The sequence below is a fragment of the Apium graveolens genome, chromosome 2 (assembly GCF_009905375.1).
Source record: "Apium graveolens cultivar Ventura chromosome 2, ASM990537v1, whole genome shotgun sequence".
In the NCBI taxonomy this organism is placed as follows: Eukaryota; Viridiplantae; Streptophyta; class Magnoliopsida; order Apiales; family Apiaceae; genus Apium; species Apium graveolens.
Window position 1 is genome coordinate 244228807 of NC_133648.1, and position 24579 is coordinate 244253385.

The following is a 24579-nucleotide window of genomic DNA, read 5'->3' on the forward strand; positions in this document are numbered from 1 at the left end:
AGCACCTCAGTCACCGGAAAATATCAGCACTTCAGGACTTGTGGGAGAGAAATGCAGAGAGGTTGAAGAGAAGAGAAGAGAATGTAGTGTGTATATTTCTTATACATTCAGTTTAGCCTCTATTTATAGGAGAGGAAAAATGAAACTGTCAACACACTTAATGTCTGAATTAAACTGCTTCATTAATGAAAAAATCAAAACTGATCAGATTTTGAATTTAAATTATTTGTAACAGCTTTTCACATTAACACCCACATTATTATCAGAACTTAAGTTAAGTTCTGATTTGATTCATCAGTACTTAAGTTTTGATTCTGATATCAGAACTTGTTAAGTTCTGATTTTATTCATCAGTTCTTAAGTTCTGATTCTGATATCAGAACTTATTACAGATCAGATTATTTGCAGGTTCAATGTAATTAGACTAAGCCCACTAACAAAGTGACTTAGCCTATTTCAGTACCCAGCCCAATAATCCAGTCACCGATAAATAAATTCGAATTAAAATAATTCTCAAATAAATAAAATCCTCGCCCAGGTTGCCTCGCGTACGCGAGACGCCGAGACATTCGCCCATCGACCCGACCCGGTCCGGTCCGGTCCGGTGCGGTGCGGTGCGTGGCGGGGCGCGCGTGTGTGTGTGCGCGTGAAGCACACAACAACACAATGGACCATCACACACCTTAGTAGTTGTATACTACTCATGTGGGTAATACCATATAAAGCACACAACCCCCTTTATTTATTTCAATGTGGGACAAACATTCTCAAATTTTCCAAGCTTTTTCAAGCTACTTTCAACTCTCATTTCATATGGATTTCATTAAGAAAATTCTTAAAACCATACATAAAAATTTAAGTTCAAATATCATTGAACAATTTCCAATCATTAGATTTTAGGATTAACATCAAGAACATAATTAAATTAAGCTCTAAAATCCTAATTTTCTAACAATCCCCCACAAATCCATACAGAAATGCGATCAATTTCTCATCATGACTTGTTTTTCAGAGTCGGTACCCTTCCGGGTTTGAACCCTCCTAATTCCTCTACTTCAATGGCTATCGGACTCAGATGGAATGTTTCACCTTGAATCTTAATCCGTTTGGTATAACCATATTCCATAGACGATGACAAGTCAAAGGTTATGGTGCCAATCTTCGGCTTTGAGACATTAATGGTCATGTCTCGATCCTGTTCATCGAATGCTTCAAGGATTAACCCTATCCTCTAATTGCGACCACACAATTATATTCGCTTAGCTGGGCATCTCCAGAGATATACTGCCTCTATCTCGTCAAATGACTTGATCCCATTCAGAGTTTTAACACTCTTGCTTTTCTGGCAGTGTCAGTACCTTCTAGGTTTACAGGGGATAGACTCAGATACTATAGTATCATCTATGTAGCAAAGGTACTACCAACTCATCCTTACAGCTTGTTATTACCCATTGAATACACTTCGAGGGATCTCCTCTCATGTGTATTGGGTTCCCACTGTTGATGAATTATGATGGGTTGACAGTCCCATCCCCAACCTTGACTTAAGGACCACTGCAGGTTCCAGTCCTTTAGTAAGAGGATCAGCTATATTATTCTGAGTTCCTATGAACTCTATAGCTATGATCCTATCAGTCACTAAACCCCTTATAGACTTGAGTCTAACTTGGATGTGTCTCTTAGTTTTAGCATTATGCTTTTTACTGCTAATTTTGTCGATAGTTGTTCGACTATCACAGTGAATAGCAATAGCAGGAAGCGGTCTGCTTACTACAGGTATTGCAGACATAAGTCCGTGTAACCATTCAGCCTCCGTCCCTGTGGCATCAAGTGCACACAACTCAGCCTCAAAAGTAGACCGAGTAACTATAGTCTGTCTGCTTGACTTCCTGGATATTGCTCCACCAGCCAAGGTGAACACGTATCCAGTCACTCCATTGGAACCAGACTTCTTAGCTATCCAACTTGCATCACTGTACCCTTCAAGCACACCAGGAAATCTCCTGTAGTGTAAACTAAGGTACATTGTGCCTTTTAGATATCTAAGTACTCTATCAAGAGCATCCCAATGAGTTCTGTTTGGACAGCTTGTATATCTAGCCAATTTAGACACAAAATATGAAATATCTGGTCTAGTACAGTTAGCAAGATACTGCAAGCTCCCAATAATCTGAGAGTACCTTAACTGAGACACAGGCACTCCTAAAGTATTCTTGACAAGGGAAACTTTCGAATCATAAGGTGTACTAGCGATTCTACACTGTGAATAACCATATTTCTCAAGTATAGATTTCTCTATATAATGAGATTGAGTCAAGGTTATTCCTTCAGTGGACTGAATCAGTTTGATTCCAAGAATCACACTTGCCTCACCCATATCCTTCATTTCAAAATGCCTTTTCAAGAATTCTTTAGTCTCGTTAATAATCTCAATATTGGTTCCAAACAATAAAATGTCATCCACATATAGGCACAAAATAACACACTCATTACCTTTAACTTTAGTGTAGACACACTTATCACTTTCATTAATCTTATAACTGAAAGGCAATATAGTTTCATCAAACTTTTTATGCCAATCTCTGGGAGCTTGTTTCAAGCCATAGATGGACTTGATCAACTTACATACTTTCCTTTCATTGCCTGATGCAACAAATCCATCAGGCTGATCCATATAAATCTCTTCTTCAAGTTCACCATGAAGAAAAGCCGTCTTTACATCCATCTGATGGATGATAAGACCATGGACTGAAGCCAATGCTATAAGCATTCGGATTGTTACCATTCTTGCAACCGGAGAGTATGTATCAAAATAATCAATTCCTTCCTTTTGCTTAAAACCCTTAGCTACCAGTCTAGCTTTGTACTTATCTATTGAGCCGTCAGGGTTCAACTTCCTTTTAAAGACCCATTTGCACCCAATAGTAGAACACCCAGGAGGGAGATCAACCAACTCCCATGTTCCATTAGAAACAATAGAGTCAATTTCACTCTTGACAGCGCCCTTCCAGTGCCTTGACTTAGAAGAATCCATAGCTTGCCGGAAAGTTAAAGGTTCGTCCTCGATGTTGTAAGTGATGAAATCACCTCCAAAATCCTTGACTACCTTTGCACGCTTACTTCTCCTTGGTTCCTCTAGTTCCTTAGGACTAGAGCTACTACTAGATTCCGCCCCCACATTTGTCATCTTTTCCACATGATCAGGAATAGAACTTGATGTGTGAGTAGAATCTTCCTCAGAAGTCATTTCAGGTATTCCAGTCTTCATAGGGTAGACATCCTCAAAGAATGTCGCATCTCAAAATTCAACTATCGTGTTTGCCACTATACCATCTATGTCAGATTTTAACACTAAAAATCTCATAGCTGTAGTGGTTTCAAGATAGCCCAGAAAGATACAGTCAACAGTCTTTGGACCTAGTTTCTTTCTCTTGTGTTCAGGAACAAGCACCTTAGCAAGGCACCCTCACACACGAAGATACTTAAGACTAGTCATCCTGCCTTTCCATAACTCCAAGGGTGTTTTATCCATGTGTTTCAGAGGGACTCTATTCAAAATATGGCAAGCCGTATTTAGAGCCTCCCCCACATGTATTTAGGCAACCCAGAGTTAATAAGCATACTATTAATCATATCTTTAAATGTTCTGTTCTTTCGCTCAGCAACCCCATTAGACTCTGGTGTGTATGGTGGAGTAACTTCATGAACTATACCATTGTTTGCACAAAATTCATTAAAAGCATTACTCGTATACTCACCACCTCTATCAGATCTCAACCTTTTAAGTAACTTACTAGTTTGTTTTTCTACTTCAGTTTTATATATAATGAATTTACTAAGTGCTTCATCCTTATGTCTAAGTAAATAAACATAACAGTATCTACTACTATCATCTATAAAAGTAATGAAGTATCTAAACTGGTCCTTGGTCAACACACCACCAAATTCACAAATATCAGTGTGTACTAAATCTAACAAGTCTGAATCCCTAACAACGTTATGAAAAGGTTTCCTTATCTGTTTAGCAGACACACATACTTGACATTTAGAATTCTTTTCTATGGTATATTTTGGAATCAACTCTAAGTTCATCATGTTCATAAGAGCACCAAAGTTTAAATCACCTAGTCTAGCATGCCATATATTTGAGGATTCAATACAGTTAACAGTAGGAATAACATTATTATTCAAATTTCCCAAAACGGGATCCGCATTAATAACAAATAAACCATTTGACAAGTAACCCTTGCCAAAGAATGTACCAGTGTGAATAAGAACTACTTTATTACACTTGAACGAAATTTCAAAACCACTAGAAACTAAACAGCTTCCACTTATTATATTTCTACGCATGTTGGGAACATGATGCACTCTCGTCAGAGATAGAATACGTCCTGAAGGGAACTTCAGATCCACGTTTCCAACTCCATGTACTTGAGCAACACTAGCATTCCCCATCTTCACAGTCAGGCTATGACTCTGTTGATAAGATACAAATAAACTAATATCAGCACAAATATGTACATTAGCTCCAGTATCTATCAACCATTCATTTGACAGATAGGTAGAAAATATTACAGGGCTGTAGGATACATACCGGTCAACGTCGGTTTCAGAAGCCGTAGCCTCACCAACAACCATGTTCACTACAGGCCCAGTTGCGGTTCCAAGCACAACATTTGCTTGCGCTACCTCGGTTTTCTTCACTTTCTTCGTAGGGCAGTCCTTACTCCAGTGCCCAACCTGCCCACAAGACCAGCATGGTTTGTTTACCTTGGGTTTCTTGGCCTTGTCCTTGTCACTCTTAGGTTTATTACTATTAGCTTTCTTAGCAAAAGCCTTCCTCTTTTGTCCTATAGTTGCTATGTTTACCTTCGAGGTACCGTGTTCAGTTGGCATCACATGTCCCTGTTTGGACTTGTGTTGTTCTTGCACCGAGATGTCCAACATAAGGTTGGTCCAGGTGATCTCTTCTTTCTGTCTTTTCAGGGAGAGAGAGAACTCTTCTCAAGACTTCGGGAGTTTTTCAATCACACTCATCACCTTGAACTTCTCCGGGAGATTCATTCCAGACTCCTTCAAAACATGCACTATCATCTCGAACTCATGCACCTGCTCAGTCATGGACTTATTGTCCACCAGCTTGAACTCGAGGAACCTTACCACAGAATACTTTTCTAGACCTTGTGAGTCAGTATTATGTGTCTGGTCCAGCTTCTCCCATAAGAGTTTTGCAGAGTAGGCATCAGAAGAATAGACATCAAACAAAGTGTTTGTTAGTGCCGCCAGAATGGCCGCCCTAGCCACTCCATCCTTCTCAGCCCACTTCGTAAAAGCCTTAACTGTGTCAGCCTTCTCTTGATCCACTACTGGTTTCTCATATTCCACAACCGGCCACAGACCCTTTATAGTCAACCACAACTTCATCCTTTTCTGCCAGCGAGAAAAGCCAATGCCACCGTTGAATTTCTCCGGTAAACCGGTTAGTTCAACAGCTTGTGGGAAACTATAGGTGGTCCAATCAATGGCCCCAGCAGTTGCACCCGAACCGCTACCACCACCAACGATAACCTCACTTTCGTTAACCATTATGCTAAATTCTATATAACTAATATTCTCTTCAAGAATGTTGTAAATCTCACTAAGAAATATAGCAACATAGAAGCAAGTGTATAAAGAATTTAGCAAGTTTAGGCCAAGACCACAGTTAACAAAACAAAACATGCAGGTAAACAAAATCAGTAACTGAAATAACGAGGAGAGAAAGAAAGATGTACCCGAAACCATAGCTTTTAACAGTGATTGAAATAAAGGTTCACAGATACAAAATGCCAAGAAAAATTATCACAGCTGAGTCACCAGGCCTTGCTCGAAGTCCTGGCTGCTCTTGAAGAGAATATTGCCCCTACCTGCTGCGTTTGGGATGCGCACAATATCTCCACCAGGATAAAACAGCTCGGAGTTTATGTTAACAGCAGCAACAAAAGCTCCACTTCGACCAGCACCTCAGTCACCGGAAAATATCAGCACTTCAGGACTTGTGGGAGAGAAATGCAGAGAGGTTGAAGAGAAGAGAAGAGAATGTAGTGTGTATATTTCTTATACATTCAGTTTAGCCTTTATTTATAGGAGAGGAAAAATGAAACTGTCAACACACTTAATGTCTGAATTAAACTGCTTCATTAATGAAAAAATCAAAACTGATCAGATTTTGAATTTAAATTATTTGTAACAGCTTTTCACATTAACACCCACATTATTATCAGAACTTAAGTTAAGTTCTGATTTGATTCATCAGTACTTAAGTTTTGATTCTGATATCAGAACTTGTTAAGTTCTGATTTTATTCATCAGTTCTTAAGTTCTGATTCTGATATCAGAACTTATTACAGATCAGATTATTTGCAGGTTCAATGTAATTAGACTAAGCCCACTAACAAAGTGACTTAGCCTATTTCAGTACCCAGCCCAATAATCCAGTCACCGATAAATAAATTCGAATTAAAATAATTCTCAAATAAATAAAATCCTCGCCCAGGTCGCCTCGCGTACGCTGAGACATTCGCCCAAATCGCCCTTCGACCCAACCCGGTCCGGTCCGGTGCGGTGCGTGGCGTGGCGGGGCGGGGCGCGCGTGTGTGTGTGCGCGTGAAGCACACAACAACACAATGGACCATCACACACCTTAGTAGTTGTATACTACTCATGTGGGTAATACCATATAAAGCACACAACCCCCTTTATTTATTTCAATGTGGGACAAACATTCTCAAATTTTCCAAGCTTTTTCAAGCTACTTTCAACTCTCATTTCATATGGATTTCATTAAGAAAATTCTTAAAACCATACATGAAAATTTAAGTTCAAATATCATTGAACAATTTCCAATCATTAGATTTTAGGATTAACATCAAGAACATAATTAAATTAAGCTCTAAAATCCTAATTTTCTAACACTTTGTGCCTAAGATGATCGATGTATATAATCCAGAGAACCAGTTTTGCAGTTTGCAAATCATTTGTTTAGAAAAAGATGAAACAAAAGCACAAGTGATAATCTCTTGATAGGCACGTTCATCTTTCCCAGTTAACTGAAGTATCCCGTCAAGTACAAGCACCTTTCCATATGCGGGCGACTACATACAAAAAGCAGCATTGTTAATGATTCCGGATTTGTAAAGTTTTGGGAGATTTTTACAAAGTAGATGGGCATCTTATTATAAGAGTGCCCCAAGATGACATAATATAACTAGGCTCATAAACGATCCATGCTCTTAGTGAGCTACTCCAGGTCGGCTCATAAAAATTTTGAATTTGGCTTGAAAATAATCGAGTCGAGCTTGAGCTCGAATTTTTCGAATTTTTAATAGAGCCCAGGTCAAGCTTAAAATTACTCGGCTCGTAAGGTTCACGAGTCTTATCGAGCCTCTATTATTTTTAATTTTTTTATTAACTAAATATATTTTCATATAATTATTTAATATTTCTTATATATTATTTATTTATCACCGAATCGAACTTAAGCCGAACTCTAGCTGAACCGATCATATTTTGAGTTTTTGTTAATATTTAGTGAACTTTTTACGAGCGGAGTTTCAAACTTGAAACTATAGACTCGATCTCGAATCCGAACTATTTTAATCGAGTTCGAGCCGAGTCTGACAATGTCCTACTTATATTACTTCGTCCCACTCATTTCTTTACGTTTTTTTTTCACTTACTTGACACGCATTTTAAGGTTATTATAAAATATATAATTTTGTAATTTTTTTTAAAAAAAAATTCTATATAAAAATTTGAACATTACATTTTTATCTAGAAGAAAATAAATAAATAAATAAATAAATAAATAACTACATTTAATAAGAATCTTAAATTACGTATCAAGTCTTCTTTCATCTATGTAAAGAATACGAAGGGATTATAACTTACTCATAGTAAACCTAAAATACCTCAAATGCAATGTGATTCGTATTGATTCGTTAAAATTCAAATGCAAAGTGAGGGGACAACGCAACGAGATCTGTAATTAAAGTAATTAAAGAATAAGACGAAATGTTTTCTTATTCCCTAAGGAGAGGAGAGTATCTAGTAAAATATATTGGAGGATACACATTTTTTATAAAATTAAATTATATATTTTTTTATATTATTTTTTTTAGAATATATAAAAATACTATCCGCCCACCCTAGACGTGTGACCACTACTTATTTTACACTTGCAAGTTGCAAGGTAAAAGGACCTTCGTTTGTTTAATGTCTTCCATTTAGCTTGCTATTGCATATAAAAAAGAAATGTAAATAATGAAAGATGCTAATATCAACTAATATCAACTAATATCAACTACACTTGCTCGCATATTACTGTTGTGACTTAATTTAAACTCTTTTTTTTATCATTTATAATGTAGACACTTAAAATATTCTCCCTTTTATTAATGAAAGTTACCAAATAAAATTGTATGTTTGCGATTACTAACGAATTGTTAACATATTTTAAAATGTTAAAAAGTCAAATATATTATAATAGACACGGGTGTTTACCAACAGAATAATCCGTTAGGATTAATGCAAAATTTATCCACCCAAGCTTATTAACAAAATAGGGTATTGTTCTGTGCTAAGTATCAATAACTCACTTTTCTTCTACTTTTATACTCCTTCCGTCACTCCCAATTATTATCGTTTCTGAGAGAGTGTTCGACACGTATTTTAAAATAAATAAAAAATATAGTTCTAATTTATTTTATTTTTAAAAAAAAATTCTGAAAAAAAGTTTAAACCTTCTATTTTTATTCAAAAAAAGAAAATTTCTATAAAAATTTATAGAACTATACTTTATATTCATCTTAAAATACGTGTCAGACACTCTTTCAGAAATGATAACAATTGGCCGGGACTGAGGGAGTAATAATATTGGAACTAAAGTAACTAAAGTAACTAGTAGAGAATGAAATTTTTTTGTGTGTAAACAATCAGAGAAACATGTTGGTAAATGTTGACGGGGGAATTTGATAGCAACAAATTTCGAGTTTTGTTTCCAGAAACAAGATTTGTGACAGTGGTACTTTGTCGAAGAACGCGAACAATGTTTGGTGATTGTGATTAATGGTGGCTGAGATTGCTTAGGGTTAGTGGTGGCTCCTTTAAACTCTCAGCTTATGACCCCTTGCAATTTGCCTATGTATCCCTATTGATAGGAAATCAAGCCAACATAGTTCTTGAGGAACAAGAAACCTAATGAGCTTAGATTTCTTATCCCGAAGCCCAGTAGAAAACCTACTGGAAACTGTCTTCTACTAGCTTTAGGAATGTCCGCTGATGAGGCCCATTCACAAATACCCAAGGCTCGTCTATAGCTTCAAAACTTCGCGGATAAGGCATCTCCCTAGCCAAGGATAACCCTACGCTACCGGTTATTTCTCTAATCTGTGGACGCAGGAATAGCCGTGGTTCACCCCAAATATTGGAGGCATCCTTGTCCCCCAGATAAGGAGCCCCTACTAGATTGCAGAACAAATGATCCCAAACTTTTGGATGCAAAGTGCAGGATACTCCGAAATCTCCCAATAAGGACGGTCGTTGACTACATAGATAAAGCTCCCAAAGCACACACCAACGTTCACACCACATCCCCAATGAGGACACTCATTGACTACAGGAGGAGGCCTTCCGTTCATGTGTTAGGGAGAAAACACGCGCAAAATTACACGCAAGTATACGCGTTCATGAGTAGTATAAGATATAAATCAGATTCGTTCCCACAGAGACTCTTTTTGGTTAACTTAAGATTATGCACCTATGCAACAATGATATGACTATCGTTCAATGCTAGACAATAACAAGTTGAGGTAATTATAACTAAGATTAAACTAACATGCAATTAACTAAGAGATTAAAAGTGACTGAATTAACTGTATGAGACAAACATGTGATTCTAACTTCATTAAATACTTCATTCAAAGTAAAAAAAAGAAATAAAAAATGCATGAATGCAATTAATCGTGAATGCAAATATCCCCTCAGAATAAATAAACCAACCAATGAGCACATCTCAATGAATGCAATTATTCGCACAAAGTTCAATCAAATCCCACAAATCAACTCACAAGCCAAAAACGTGCGTGTGTGCAATTGCTTAACAGACATACTCTCGAAACTAGATCAATAATCATAACTCACCTCTCGTCAAGACAATCACAAGGTTATAAATAAAATAAACGATACACTCAAAATGACTGACAACACTTCAATTTTTATCAGAGTTATACAAGGATTCATGCTTTTATTGATAACACATAAAAAAACAAACATGCTTATTTGATCGTGCAATGAGCGAGGTCCATAAAAGACTTATGCAATAATACCCATGTAGCGAGCGTTAGGTTAGCGGATCCCAGACAATAAAAGCCTTAGGTCACTAGGCATAAAGTCCCCTAAAACTTAAGAACTCGAGTATTAAAGAGCCCACTCGTGATCAATTATGCAAAACATATTTTTTTTACTTTTTTTTCTATTTTTTTCTATTTTTTTCTGAACGAGTGCGTTTCGCTCCATCTCGCTCAACCCTAGACTACTCATATAAATATGAGCCGGCTACTAGCCATTTGATGCCTAGCCACAACTAGCATTGCTATCTAATGTTTGTCTATAATTTTAAAAATTCATGTTATTTCGTCACTAAGAGAATAGCATAAATTCTAGACATAAACAAGTGATTAAACCTCGATAAACAAATAAGTCATGATCATGACCTAGCACTCAAGCAACCTATAAGACTTAGTGAAAATTTTCTTGTTTCTAGCATGCAAACCAACTCGTTAGGACTTAACATTCCTCTATACGACATTGTTAGGGCGAAAACACGCGCTAAAATTCATGCAAGTACACGCGTTCGCAAGTAGTATAAGATATAAATCAGATTCGTTCCCACATAGACTCTTTGGTTAATTTAAGAATATGCACCTATGCAACAATGATATGGTTATTATCCAATGCTAAGACAAATAACAAGTTGAGATTGTTTATAACTAAGAATTAAACTAACAATTATAACTAAAAGAACAAGAATGGTTGAATTAATATATATGATAAACATGGGATCCTAACTTCATTACTACTTCATTCAAAGTCATTGCTCTTAACCTTAGCATGCAATGGTGATGACAACTAATCAGATAACACGAAACTAGTAAACGCCAACTTTTGTTGTACGAATACCCTACTATCAGACATCCACAAAAGAGATAGAAGCTGAATAGTCACCAATTATGTTGAGATCCTATATGTCTATAGAATTTAACAACATAAAGGTTTAATGAACAAGTTATCTATCGTGATTACATAGGGCAGGTAAGATGGTTAAAATTACCTACGAATCATGCATAACAATTATACATGAACCTATGCTAGCATGACAAGTTCTAAACCTCAATATCCACTGTCACTTCAATAGAGATTAACACGCTATCTTATATGTTAGGTACGCACATAAGACGAATAAGCACAACCAATACTAGGATATCAATCAATCACCAAACACCAAGATATTGAAATAAATTAACTATAAAAATCCATAAGTAAATCCGTTAGAACCCCACGATAACAATTAGTTCATAACCGAACTCATCGTCACCAGGGGTTCCAATGAAAGCATGAAAATAAACAATATAAGAGTACTAGGGTTCAAAGAAAAATCGAAAACAAGCACCCAAGTATCGCCTAAATCAAAAAAAAAACAAAAGTCTTCTTCTCCATAGCCTTCTCATGCTCTCTAGGTCTTCTTATTGCTCTCCTAGGTCTCCTTGTTGTTAAAAATGTCTTTTTATTGATATATATAGGCTCCAGGATGACCAGGACTCTCAAAATATTCAATTTCAACTAAAATCAGGATTCTGGGGCAGAAACCGGGCGCGCTGCTACAGGACGCGGCCGCGCTGGAATAGTATTTTCAGCGGCGCGGGCGCGCTAACTCTGGCGCGGCCGCGCTGACATTCTGAAAAAATTCTGACAATTCTTCTTTTGGGTGTATCTTGTGTTCTGCTTGTCAGAATTAGGCGATTCAACTGCCCACGCGAAGCTAACGAGATTCTGTACAACTTGAGAATGGACTAAGCTTCCAATTCTGATCTCTTTTCAGCATATTTCTTTGAAAATCTCATTTCTTCCTTTAACTAACGCCTGTAATGCACAAACACAAAAACACATCAAAAATACCAACAACTTTAGTCCAAAATACCAACTTAAGCCTGGAATGAAGCGTTTCAAGTAGATATAAAATCCACTTATCACACCCCTAAACTTGAATCGATGCTTGTCCTCAAGCATAAATAGACTCAAACTATAAAACAAACCTAATGCATGAATGCAACTATGTGGATGTAACTAAATGATAATGCAATCGATCCCCTCAGAATAACCATAACCAACCAACAAACGAATGCCTCTAAAAATGCAGTGACTCAAAATAGAGTTTGAATAAATCTCACAAATCAACTCACAAACCAGAATGTGCGTGTGTGGATGCTTAACAGATATACTCTCGAAACTAGATCAATAACCATAACTTATCTATCATCAAAACAATCACCAGTTTATAACTAGAATAGATGTTAAATGCATAATGACTCACAACACCTCCTTTCTACTAGAGTTATACAAGGATTAATGATAATATTGAACACATAACAAAGACGCTTATTTGACCGTGCAATGAATGAGGTCCCAAAAGACTTATGCAATAATACCCATGTAGCGAGCGTTAGGTTAGCGGATCTCAGACTATCAAAGCCTTAGATCACTAGGCACAAAGTCCCCTAGAAATTTATAACTCGAGTGTTAAAGAGCTCACTCTTGATCAATTATGAATAACACATACTTTTTTTTTCTCTTTTTTTTTCTTTTTTTTTCAACTATTTCTGAATAAGTGCATTTCGCTCCATCTCATTCAACACTAGACTACTCATAAAACTATGAGCCGGCTACTAGCCATTTGACGCCTAGCCTTACAACAACTAGCAACGAAATCCAAGTTTTTCTCCAGTTTAAAAATCAGTGTTTTTACGTCATAACGAGAATAATAAAAATTCTAAATATAACCAAGTAACTAAATCTCAACAAATAAATAAGTATGATCATGATCTAGATCAAAAGAAACCCTATAAGACTTGTGAAATAATTTTTTTTTTATGGGCATGCAAATCAATTCATTAGACTTAAACAACCCTCTATTCATCATCACCACACTCAAATCAACATCAACTTATCAACCAAAAATAGCTCAACCTAAGGGATCATGTTATATGCACACAAATGCAACTATATGAACTCACATAAAAACACAAACAAAAATGCAACAAATATGTCCTAAATGAACAATCATGCAAAAATATGACTGAACTACAACTAAACATGCAATATGAATCTATATGAACTATATGGACACACAAAAACTAATCCTTACATTATCACCCCCAAACTTAAAATTTTCAATGTCCTCATTGAAGGTAATAATAAAGATTTCAGGCATACCTAGTTATCGGGAAGATCACCCTCCTCGGGTGAAGGATCAGGTGGCCAATCAACCTTGACACAAGTGTCTCGGAAAACAGTACCGAGAGCGTGTGTCAAATCTTCAGCAAAATATCGGTGGATGTCATGCATGGACTTCATACGCCTAGTCAATCTTCTATACTGTGCATCACCAAGACCAAACCTATAAACTGTTTATGGTGCATGTGAGGGACCATCTGTAATCACGGGAGAAACCAGCCGGTCACCCTTGAGATTTTCATAGATATATTCCAACCCTTTGTCAGGGGGTGCACCTAAGAATGCATAACTCAAGTGATCTGGCAGTGGGTTGAGCTCAAGTATGGGAGATTCTTTAATAGATGGCTCAATACGCTCTTGAGAAATTTTCAGCTCTACTAACCCAAGAGAATCGAGTGGAATATCCAAGTTCCTCTTCCACGGAGGTGCACTCAAAACCTGCAGATGCTCTGCTCCTCCTTCATCTTCAATAACTGATTCCCCTATTAAGGATCTCTCTAAGGTATCTAATTTTGGCAATGGCTCAAGTTCCGAATTTACTACAGAATCGACCATCTCTACTTTAAAGCATTCCTCTTTAGCTGTGGATAACTTTATTGCCTTGAACACATTAAAAGTGACCTTCTGATCATGAACCTTCATCGTAAGCTCTCCTTTTTGCACATCGATCATAGTTCGGCCTGTAGCCAAGAATGGTCTTCCCAAGATAATGGGAATCTTCTTATTTTCCTCAAAATCAAGAATTACAAAGTCAACAGGGAAGATGAGTTTATACACCTTGACCAAGACATCCTCTACAATGCCTCGTGGATATGTAATAAAACGATCGGCCAACTGCAAGGACATATATGTCGACTTCGAATCAGGTAGACCAAGCTTCTTGAAGATAGACAAGGGCATCAGATTGATGCTAGCTCCCAAATCACATAAACACTTGTCGAATGACAAGTTTCCAATGGTGCAAGGAATAGTGAAGCTTCCAGGATCTTTAAGCTGCGGAGGCAACTTTTGTTACAGCACAACACTTGTAATAACCCCAGTTTTTGGGAATTTTTTGAAACCCTTATGAATAGTGTTTTTGCTGAATGAGAAAACTTTTCATGCCATACTATGTAGGGGTTCTGATATAGATATTCTGAGATTTTATTAGTACTTTATATGGGATATAAGTGTATGTAAAGATCGTCAGAATCCAAATCCGAACACTTTGGTTTTTCCCAGAAATATACTAGATACGGAGAGAATTGAGTATAAGGTAACAGGATAAAAAGGATTTAAATTAAAGGATTATAATAGAGGATCATAAAAAGGAATATAATGTATCGAGAAAGGTTAAGGGAACCTAAGTAATAAGATCCCGGGTATGATCCCTCAAGCGATAAACGAAAACGAAAGTTAAGCGAACCGTATAACAGATCAGCGGTCATTAGGCAAACAATTAGGAAGTTAATCAAAGGGATTAGAGAGAGTGATGTCACCCAACCAATGAGAAGAGGACAAGGAGGGGAGGATGACATCATGAGGATGACACAAGCATGACATAGAAGGGAAGGAAGTGTGGTTGAATTATAACCACACAAAATCAAGGTTAATTAAGTAATTAACCAAAAACAACACAAAAATCAACCAACCAAGCCAAAACATTTCATTTCACCAAACAAAACACAAAAATCTCTCTTCTTCTTCTTCATGCTCTCGGCTTCTTTTCTTAAAAATTGAAGATCCAAGCTCCACCACTTACTATTTAGCAAGGTAATTATCTAAGCTTCCCCATGGATAGTTACATACTTCCTATAAGTTTAAGCTTCTAATTCCAAGCCAATATTTTTCTATAAATCATGAAAGAAGATGGTGAATAGTGTTTTTCAAGAACTAAAATTTGTGTTCTTGAAGTTTTGTTTAGATTAAGCTTGGATAAGGACTTTAAGGGTGATTCCAAGCCATTCTCTTGATTCTCCACTCTCCAAGGAAGGTATATCATCTCCAAACCCTAGATTCCTATGTATTATAAGATGATTTTGATTGGTAGGATGATATTGTAGCTTGATGTTTGTGATTTAGAGTTTGGGAGTGAAATGGTATTGAAATGGAATGGTAAATGTTGTTGTTTTGATTAAAAGAACTTAAGTATGGTTAAAGTTAAGCTTAGGCATAAGTATGAAGGTTAAAATTGAATTGGTTGGTGTTGTTATGATGTGATAAGGATGGATGTTGCTTGTATGTTGGAGTTGAGTTGAATTGGGTTGGTTTTGAATGGTTTTAAATTGGGAAATCGCGTAAACATAGCCGTCGTAACGTCCGATTTTCTTTAAACTGTTTTTGTGCATAACATTAGGACCCGAGAACCCCCTGCTAGATTATGACCATTGCCATGTATAGATAGCTCATGTTAAGAGCTTCATTTTGATATGTAGTTCGTTCGATTCCGATGCACGGTTTAGGAGAAACGACCGTTTCAAGTAACGGCATTTCGCGAACAAAACTTTTCCCCTCGCCTTACTTTGAAACATAGGTTAAAGATCAAAAAGGACTAATTGAAGTATGAAACATTTATGGTAAGTGTGTTAGGCAGTTGGTAAGACACTCGCGAAGGAATCGCCTTAAAACTCGTAAAGGTTAAATTATTAAAAATGGTGGAGCCGAGGGTACTCGAGTGACTTAAGTGAACCAGTAAGCGCAAAATAAGCGTTAGAGTCTAAGTTAGTTAAAGTATAGATTTACAAGTGACTTTGGTTTAATTCCAACTTACTTGTTGTTTATAGGTTACCAAACTCGTCCCGAGCCTTTTTTCACCCCAAGTCGCTCAGGCAAGTTTTCTAACCGTTATAACTGTTGTGGTGATGTATATATGTATATGCATTATCTTGCAATAGATGCATGTTGGTTAATTAGCAAATGTTGCAATATATTGAAGCATGCTGCTATGGTATATATATATGCATGCCTGTTTCGCATTCTTTCCATATATATCTGTTGATTCAGTTGATAATACCTATGCTAGTGGATAGCGGTAATTTGCATATACCCTTAGTACAGGGACCCAAAGGTGAAAATATTTTCTAAAACCGGGAGTCGAGGATCCCGAGTAGATTTTGTATATATGGATATAAATATATATATATATACTTATATATATATATGGTCATAGTTTTCAAAACTATTAATCGAATAAGGTTTATTCGATAACTTTAACTTTATTTATTATTGAATATTATTTCGAATATTATTCGAAGGCGTATGACTCCTTTATATTAAATGAATATTATTTTGAATATTCATTCGAGGACTTATGACTCCTTTTATTTTATTATCTGAATATTATTTGAATATTCATTCGAGGGCTTATGACTCAGTTTATATTATTTAATGAATATTATTTGAATATTCATTTGAGGATCTATGACTCCGATTATTTGCTGAGATATATTCCTTATTTTATTAAAGAATAAGGTGTCAATAATCAAACTTATTTTCGATTATTCAAATAAAGATAGTACTTTCATATAAGTATATCTTTGGTTATTTAATACTCGTTTCAAGTATAAGTTTTAATACTTCTACTTCAATTATTTTTATAAAGATTATTCTTTATGGGAATATTATTTAAATAATAATATTCAGTCATTTTCTAAATATTCTGGGGACTGATTTACTTCATTAAATCAGCTTTACTCCAAACATTCTATAAAGTATTTTCGAGTCTTCAAAATGATTTTTAAAAGTTAGAGCGGATCCCAAAACTCATTTTTATATTTAAGATCTTTCTTTTTAAGGGGATTTAAATACTCGCTCAAAACCTGAGGGATCCGGCTCTGTGGTGTATTTTATATTCGCAACACGGTTGCAGTTTTGGTAAATGAATTGATTACTTACCCAACGTTCGGGAAGTAAGTCCATCTATTGATTCGGCATAAGCAACATGGGCTCAGTGGGCGTCCATGATAGTGTAAGTGGCTCAGTGGGAGTCCATCAAATGCATAAGTGGCTGAGTGGCAGTCCAGAAAAACCCTGTAGAACTCTGCAAAAGAAGGAGGTCCATCATGAGTCAAATCATCCAGCTCCCAAGTAGCACTCATCAACACTGACTGTAATCGCTGTCTCATTTAATAATCCGGGTGTAGCGCCGCTAACGGTCCTCTGTCCCTCTGATCAAACAGATGCATAATCTCCCGACACTGTGCCCTCCAATACTCCACATCATCCCTCATAACTCTATACTCATGGTATGGTACCATATGCGGCTGAGCAACCTGACCTACTGACTCCTGAGAAGGAACCCTCGGAATACCTGCACCCTGCTGGGGTAAACCTAACTGTAGATCCACATCATGCTCTCCCATCCCCTCTACTGGAATCATCTGAACTATGTCCGGCTCTGGGGCATGCACTGGTATAGGAGGTACAATGGTGGTGGTGGTAACTCCTGCTCAATACCTAGTATAAACTGGTGCTCAATAGGTAAAGGAACCATCGGCTCGAAGAACTCAAATGGATCAAACATCTCTATGGGGTCATGCACTATCCCCTGTACTGGTGGTACCGGCTCCTGTGGTAATGGTGGTGGAGGTGGTAGAGGAGGAAACATATACTCAGATACTGGAGGTATGGCTGGTGCTACTGGCCCAGTGACTGTCCTCTCGGAAGATGCAGAATAACCAGAAGATGCCATCTGATAATATACCAAAGAAAAAAAAAGGTCATTAACAATCCTAAGATTATTTCCCTATTCTAATCTGACCTAAATCCTAACACTATTCATCCTAATTTTACTATCCCTATCTTATGTGATCTCCTTATCCTATTTTAATCCTAATGTTCTTGTTTTCAGGGACCAAACCTACAGCTCTGATGCCAAACCTGTAACGCCCTCCAGACCCGGGGTATAAGTCTGGGGGTTACTAGCTAATCACCAAACCTGTACAATCTGATTAACAATTAATAAAGAAATGAAATTAAACCACTTTAACACTAACCAGGATCTTTTTAGGTTGAAGTATGAAAACAAGAACCACTAACTACTTTTAATACAAACCAACATTCAAAGTCTCACAAACTCTCTTTATTACAAACCAATGTCTAATTCATTTTAAACTAAGTTCAACTTTTATTCAAACACACACACATACTATCTATCAACACTCCACCTGCTCGGGCAACTCAAAGCTTTCTTTCTGGATTGGGATCAACACCTTGGGTATAAGAGGATCCCGAGGCTTGACTCGCTTCTTTACCACTCGAGTCCTGATTGCTTTCATATTCCTTCTTAACTGAAAACAATAAGGTGAATAAGACACACTCAATCCCAAAATATCATTATCCAGTCCATCGCTTAGCAACCAGGACAATCGGTATGCTTTGATATATTCCAAACACTAAAATATATCAATCTCCATGTGTTACCAACAGAATATGAATCAAGAATCCAAAGAAACGGAGAAATCAAGAATTGAAATGAAATATGAACAAAGGAATAGGGATTGTATATTAGTGATCAAGAACAATAATCAAGAGAATGTAAATGTGATAAATATTTGAATCAATATCACTATTCTGAAAGTAGAATAGAGGAAAAACTTGCCTTCTGCGTGACTTACTGCAATTGAATCACTTATGTCTATCACCTTGGACTATTACCGACTCAACTGGCCTGGCTGGCTTAGCTTCTGTTGGCAAAACAGACTGGTTAAGTCACGTCGTACTTCATTTGCATCTTGAATCGACTTCAAACCGATCCTAACATCTACCCATGCGCTTATGATTGACTCATGTATTACATATAAGCAAGTAAGACTCGATTAACCACGTAATACACATAAGAACATAAGCACAGAATCATTTTTATGGTTAAAATAATTTTTAAAACCAAAATCGACTCGCTGATCGCTCAACTGATCGTTATCTGACTCGTTTCCCATTTTTCCGGCTTAGAGAGGAGCTTAGGCGTATTCCGCCTGGGTTCTGAGAGGGTTTGAGATGATGACTCCAGAGTACATGTGTATATAGAGGCAGCATAGTATAACCTAGTGAGTAGTGTGTATGTGTGTATCAGTAGTTTAACTTGTAGTAGTAGTTTAACTTGTAGCGATAGTGTGACTTGTAGCCGTAGTGATGACCAGTAGCCCGAGACTTTTTGTATCAAGCATTTACACCTGAAGCTGGTGTCACATATATATAAGATGAACTTTTTCAAATTCTTTTATTTAAATTTCAGTCTTTACAGTTTTACAGCATTTACTTTCACTTTACAGTTTTTCATATTATAATTCCTGTTGAAAAAAAACAATTATTTTATTTAACTGTTTACATTTCCAGTCTGTACACTCAGCAACTGTTTTCTTTAAATAAACCATGTTATGAATATAGGATAAATTGTTTTCCATACATATTGTCGATTGTTTATTAAACTGTTAAATAAATATCACTTGTTTTATTATCAGAAGAAGATGGCACCAAAAAGAAAGACTAGGGCTGAGACCTTTAACAGCAATTCTGAAGATCAGACTAATGAGACCATGAACCAAATGTTCCATCTGATGCAACAACAGATGGTAATGATGCAGCAGCAGATGCAGCATCAGCAACAGCAGATACAACAACAAATGTTACAACAGCCACCTCGTCCTGTGCTTCAATTACCACAAGTATTACCTGTTGTTACTTTTAAGCAGTTTCAGTCAGTTAAACCTCCAGAGTTTGAAGGGACTACTGATCCTATTAAAGCTACCACCTGGTTAAAAGAAGTAGAGAAAGCGTTCGTACTAGTGAAGGTAGGTGAGGACCAGAAGACTGATTTTGCTAGTTACTTGTTGAAAGGAGAGGCGAATTATTGGTGGGAATCTAAAAAGGCCTTAGAGGGTGAACAAGTTATTGCATGGGATAGGTTTAAAGAGTTGTTTTTAGAAAAGCATTTTCCTCGCTATGTGAAGAATCAAATGCAGATTAAGTTTCTAGAACTGAAGCAGGGAAATATGTCCGTGGCAGAATATGAAGCCAAATTTACTGAGTTGGCTAGGTTTGTTCCAGAACAGGTTGACACTGAAGAAAAACTAGTTCAAAGGTTTCAAGAAGGGTTACGACCATGGATTCGTGGCCAAGTTGCAGTTTTTGAATTAACGACGTATACCGCCGTAGTTCAGAAAGCTTTGATTATAGAAGGGGAAAGTGAAAGATCTCAGCAAGACAGGGGACAGGGAAGTTTCCAAGATCGCTCCAGCAGAAAGCCGGGATTCCAAGCCCGGGCAAATTTGAATTTTAAAAGGATAGGACAAGGTTCACAAAAGGCAGGTAATCGTTTCCAAACCTCCAGTCAGCAGGGAATGGTCAGAGTTCCAGTGTCGTACTGCAAGACATGTAATCGAAAGCATACTGGTGTATGTATCAAAAGGGATGTAACGTGTTATCGGTGTAAGCAGAAAGGGCATTATTCTAACGAATGTCCAACAGGTAGAACAGCAGAGATGACTTGTTTCCAGTGTGGAAAAAAAAGGGCATATCGCCAGAAATTACAAAGGATCAGCTATGGCAGCCAGTGTTCCGAGAGTGTTAGCATTACCTCCACCGCCGCCTAATCAACCCAAAGCAAGAACTTTTAACATGACCATGAAAGAAGCGGTGCAGAGTCCGAGTGTTATTGCAGGTACGCTTTTGGCGAGTTCCGTAATTTCAAAAGTATTAATTGATTCTGGAGCTACTCGTTCATTTATTTCTGAAGAATTTCTTGATAAGTTACATTATGAAATCGAATGGTTGGGCGAAACGTTAATTATAAAATTAGCGAATGACGACCAAGTTCCAGTAGATCGAGTATGTCCTGTGTGTGATATAGAAATAGTCGGACATCATTTTTCGGTAGATTTAATTCCTTTTAAGCTAGGAGAATTTGATATTATCTTGGGAATGGATTGGTTAGCATGTTATAACGCTCAGATAGATTGCGCGAATAAGAGAGTCAAATTGCGAACTGCGGAAAATGCAACGGTAATATTCAAAGGCGAAAAACAGCAGAAGAAATTTCTTACTGTGATGCAGACTAAATGATTGCTTCGACAAGGATGTGAGGCGTACATAGCTTACGTGTTAGATACTGAAAGAGGAAGTCGTAGAATAGAAGACATTCCAATTGTGTGCGAGTTTCCAGACGTCTTTCCAGACGAGCTTCCAAGGTTACCACCAGATCAAGAAATTGAGTTCACAATTGATCCAGCACCAGGTACAGAACCAGTTTCGAAAGCTCCATATCGGATGGCTCCAGTCGAAATGAAGGAATTGTCAACACAACTGCAAGATCTTCTAGACCGAGGTATCATACGACCTAGTGTATCTCCATGGGGTGCACCGGTGTTATTTGTGAAAAAGAAGGATGGCAGCATGCGATTATGCATTGACTATAGGGAATTGAATAAACTCACTATCAAGAACAAGTATCCCTTACCGAGAATCGATGATTTGTTCGATCAGCTAAAAGGAGCAGCATGGTTTTCAAAGATAGATTTGCGATCAGGCTATCATCAATTGAAGATTAAAGCTGAAGATATTCCAAAGACTGCGTTTCGTACAAGATATGGGCATTACGAGTTTTTGGTAATGACATTCGGTCTGACAAACGCGCCAGCAGCATTCATGGGTTTGATGAACAGAGTATTCAAGAAATATTTGGATAAATTCATGATTGTATTCATTGATGACATCTTGATTTACTCCAAGTCAGAAGAAGAGCATGCAGAACACTTGAGAATAGCTTTGGAAATTCTGAAGAAAGAGCAACTATACGCAAAATTTTTGAAATGTGAATTCTGGTTAAGAGAAGTACAATTTCTAGGGCATATTATCAGTAGAGAAGGCATCCAAGTCGATCCAGCGAAGATTGAAGCTGTGTTAAATTGGGAAAGACCAAGGACGCCGACAGAAGTTCGAAGTTTCTTGGGATTGGCAGGATATTATCGAAGGTTTGTCAAAGATTTTGCGAAAATAGCAACGCCGCTGACCAAGTTAACTTGAAAAAGTGAAAAGTTTGAATGGAGTGATAAGTGTGAAGAAAGTTTTCAAAAGCTGAAAAATCGGTTAGTAACCGCACCAGTACTTGTATTGCCAGACGAGCTAGGAAATTTCATCATTTTCAGCGACGCTTCATATCGCGGGTTAGGATGTGTACTGATGCAGCACGGTAACGTCATCGCATATGCTTCGAGACAACTTCAACCTCATGAACAAAAATATCCCACTCATGATCTGGAATTGGCAGCGATCGTATTTGCGTTGAAGCTTTGGAGACATTATCTCTACGGTGAAAAATGTGAAATTTACACAGATCATAAAAGTCTAAAATATATCTTTACGCAAAAGGAGTTGAACATGCGACAACGTCGATGGCTGGAATTGATAAAGGATTACGACGTCACGATTAGTTATCATCCAGGGAAAGCAAATGTTGTAGCAGATGCGCTGAGCAGGAAAGAAAGATTGAATCGGTTAACTTCGTGTGAAGACTTAATCAAGGAATTCGACAAATTGGAAATTGAGATTCGTATTCCCAATGAATCTACAGAAGCTATCTACACTATGACTTTCCAACCGGAATTGTTAGAAAAGATTCGCCGCTGTCAAAATGAAGTGATGAGTCAAGATGACGACCTGACGAGAGAAGAAATCACAACTCAGAAAGATAATGAAGGAATTTTACGCTTTGCGTCGAGAATCTGGATCCCTAACGTAGTAGAATTAAAAGAAGAAATAATGCGAGATGCGCACAATTCGAAGTATTCCATTCATCCAGGAAGTACAAAAATGTATCGTGATCTGAAAGAAAACTTCTGGTGGCCGAACATGAAGAAGAAAATAGATGAATGGATAAGTAAATGCTACACATGCCAGCGAGTTAAAGCGGAACATCAACGTCCGAGTGAATTATTGCAACCATTAGACATTCCAGAATGGAAATGGGAACATCTAGTGATGGATTTTGTGGTAGGACTACCAAGGACAAAGGCAAATCATGATGCGATATGGGTAATCATTGACAGACTCACGAACTCGGCACATTTTCTACCAATCAATGAAAGATTTTCACTCGACAAGCTAGTGCACATATATCTCAAAGAAATTGTGATGCGACATGGAGTTCCAGTATCTATCGTGTCTGATCGAGATCCTCGTTTCAACTCAAGATTTTGGAGACAATTTCAAAAATGTCTTGGAACTAAATTGAACATGAGTACCGCTTATCATCCGCAAACCTACGGGCAAAGTGAAAGAACTATCCAAACGATTGAAGACATGCTACGAGTTTGTGCGATCGATTTTGAAGGCAGTTGGGATGAACATCTACCCCTAGTGGAATTTTCTTATAATAACAGTTATCACGCCAGTATTGGAATGCCACCGTATGAAGCATTGTACGGGAGAAAATGCAGATCACCAGTATATTGGGATGAAGTTGGAGAACGCAAAATTTTGGGTCCAAAACTAATTCAACAGATGAAAGAAAAGATTAAACTCGTTCGAAAACGACTCGATGCAGCGCAAAACAGGCAATGCAAATATGCAGATCAAGCCAGGAAAGATATGGACTATCAGGAAGGAGAAAACGTACTACTCAAAATATCGCCATGGAAAGGATTAACCAGATTTAGCAATAAGGGTAAATTGAAACCACGATACGTTGGACCGTTTGAAATTTTGAAGAAAGTGGGAAAAGTTACATACGAATTAGCTTTACCGCCTCATATGCAGCATATTCACAATGTGTTTCACGTGTCCATGCTTAAGCGATATAATCCTGATTCTAGGCATGTAATCGAGTATGAGCCGATAGAAATCCAACCTGATTTGTCTTTTATAGAACAGCCGGTAAGAATTTTAGATCGGCGAGAGAAAGTGTTGAGAAATAAGTCTGTATATTTAGTGCGAGTGTTGTGGAGAAATCCTATGGTTGAAGAATCAACCTGGGAACTCGAAAGTGAAATATTAGAGAAACACCCTTATTTGTTTTCATAGAAGATTCTGAGGACAGAATCCTTTTAAGGGGGAAGG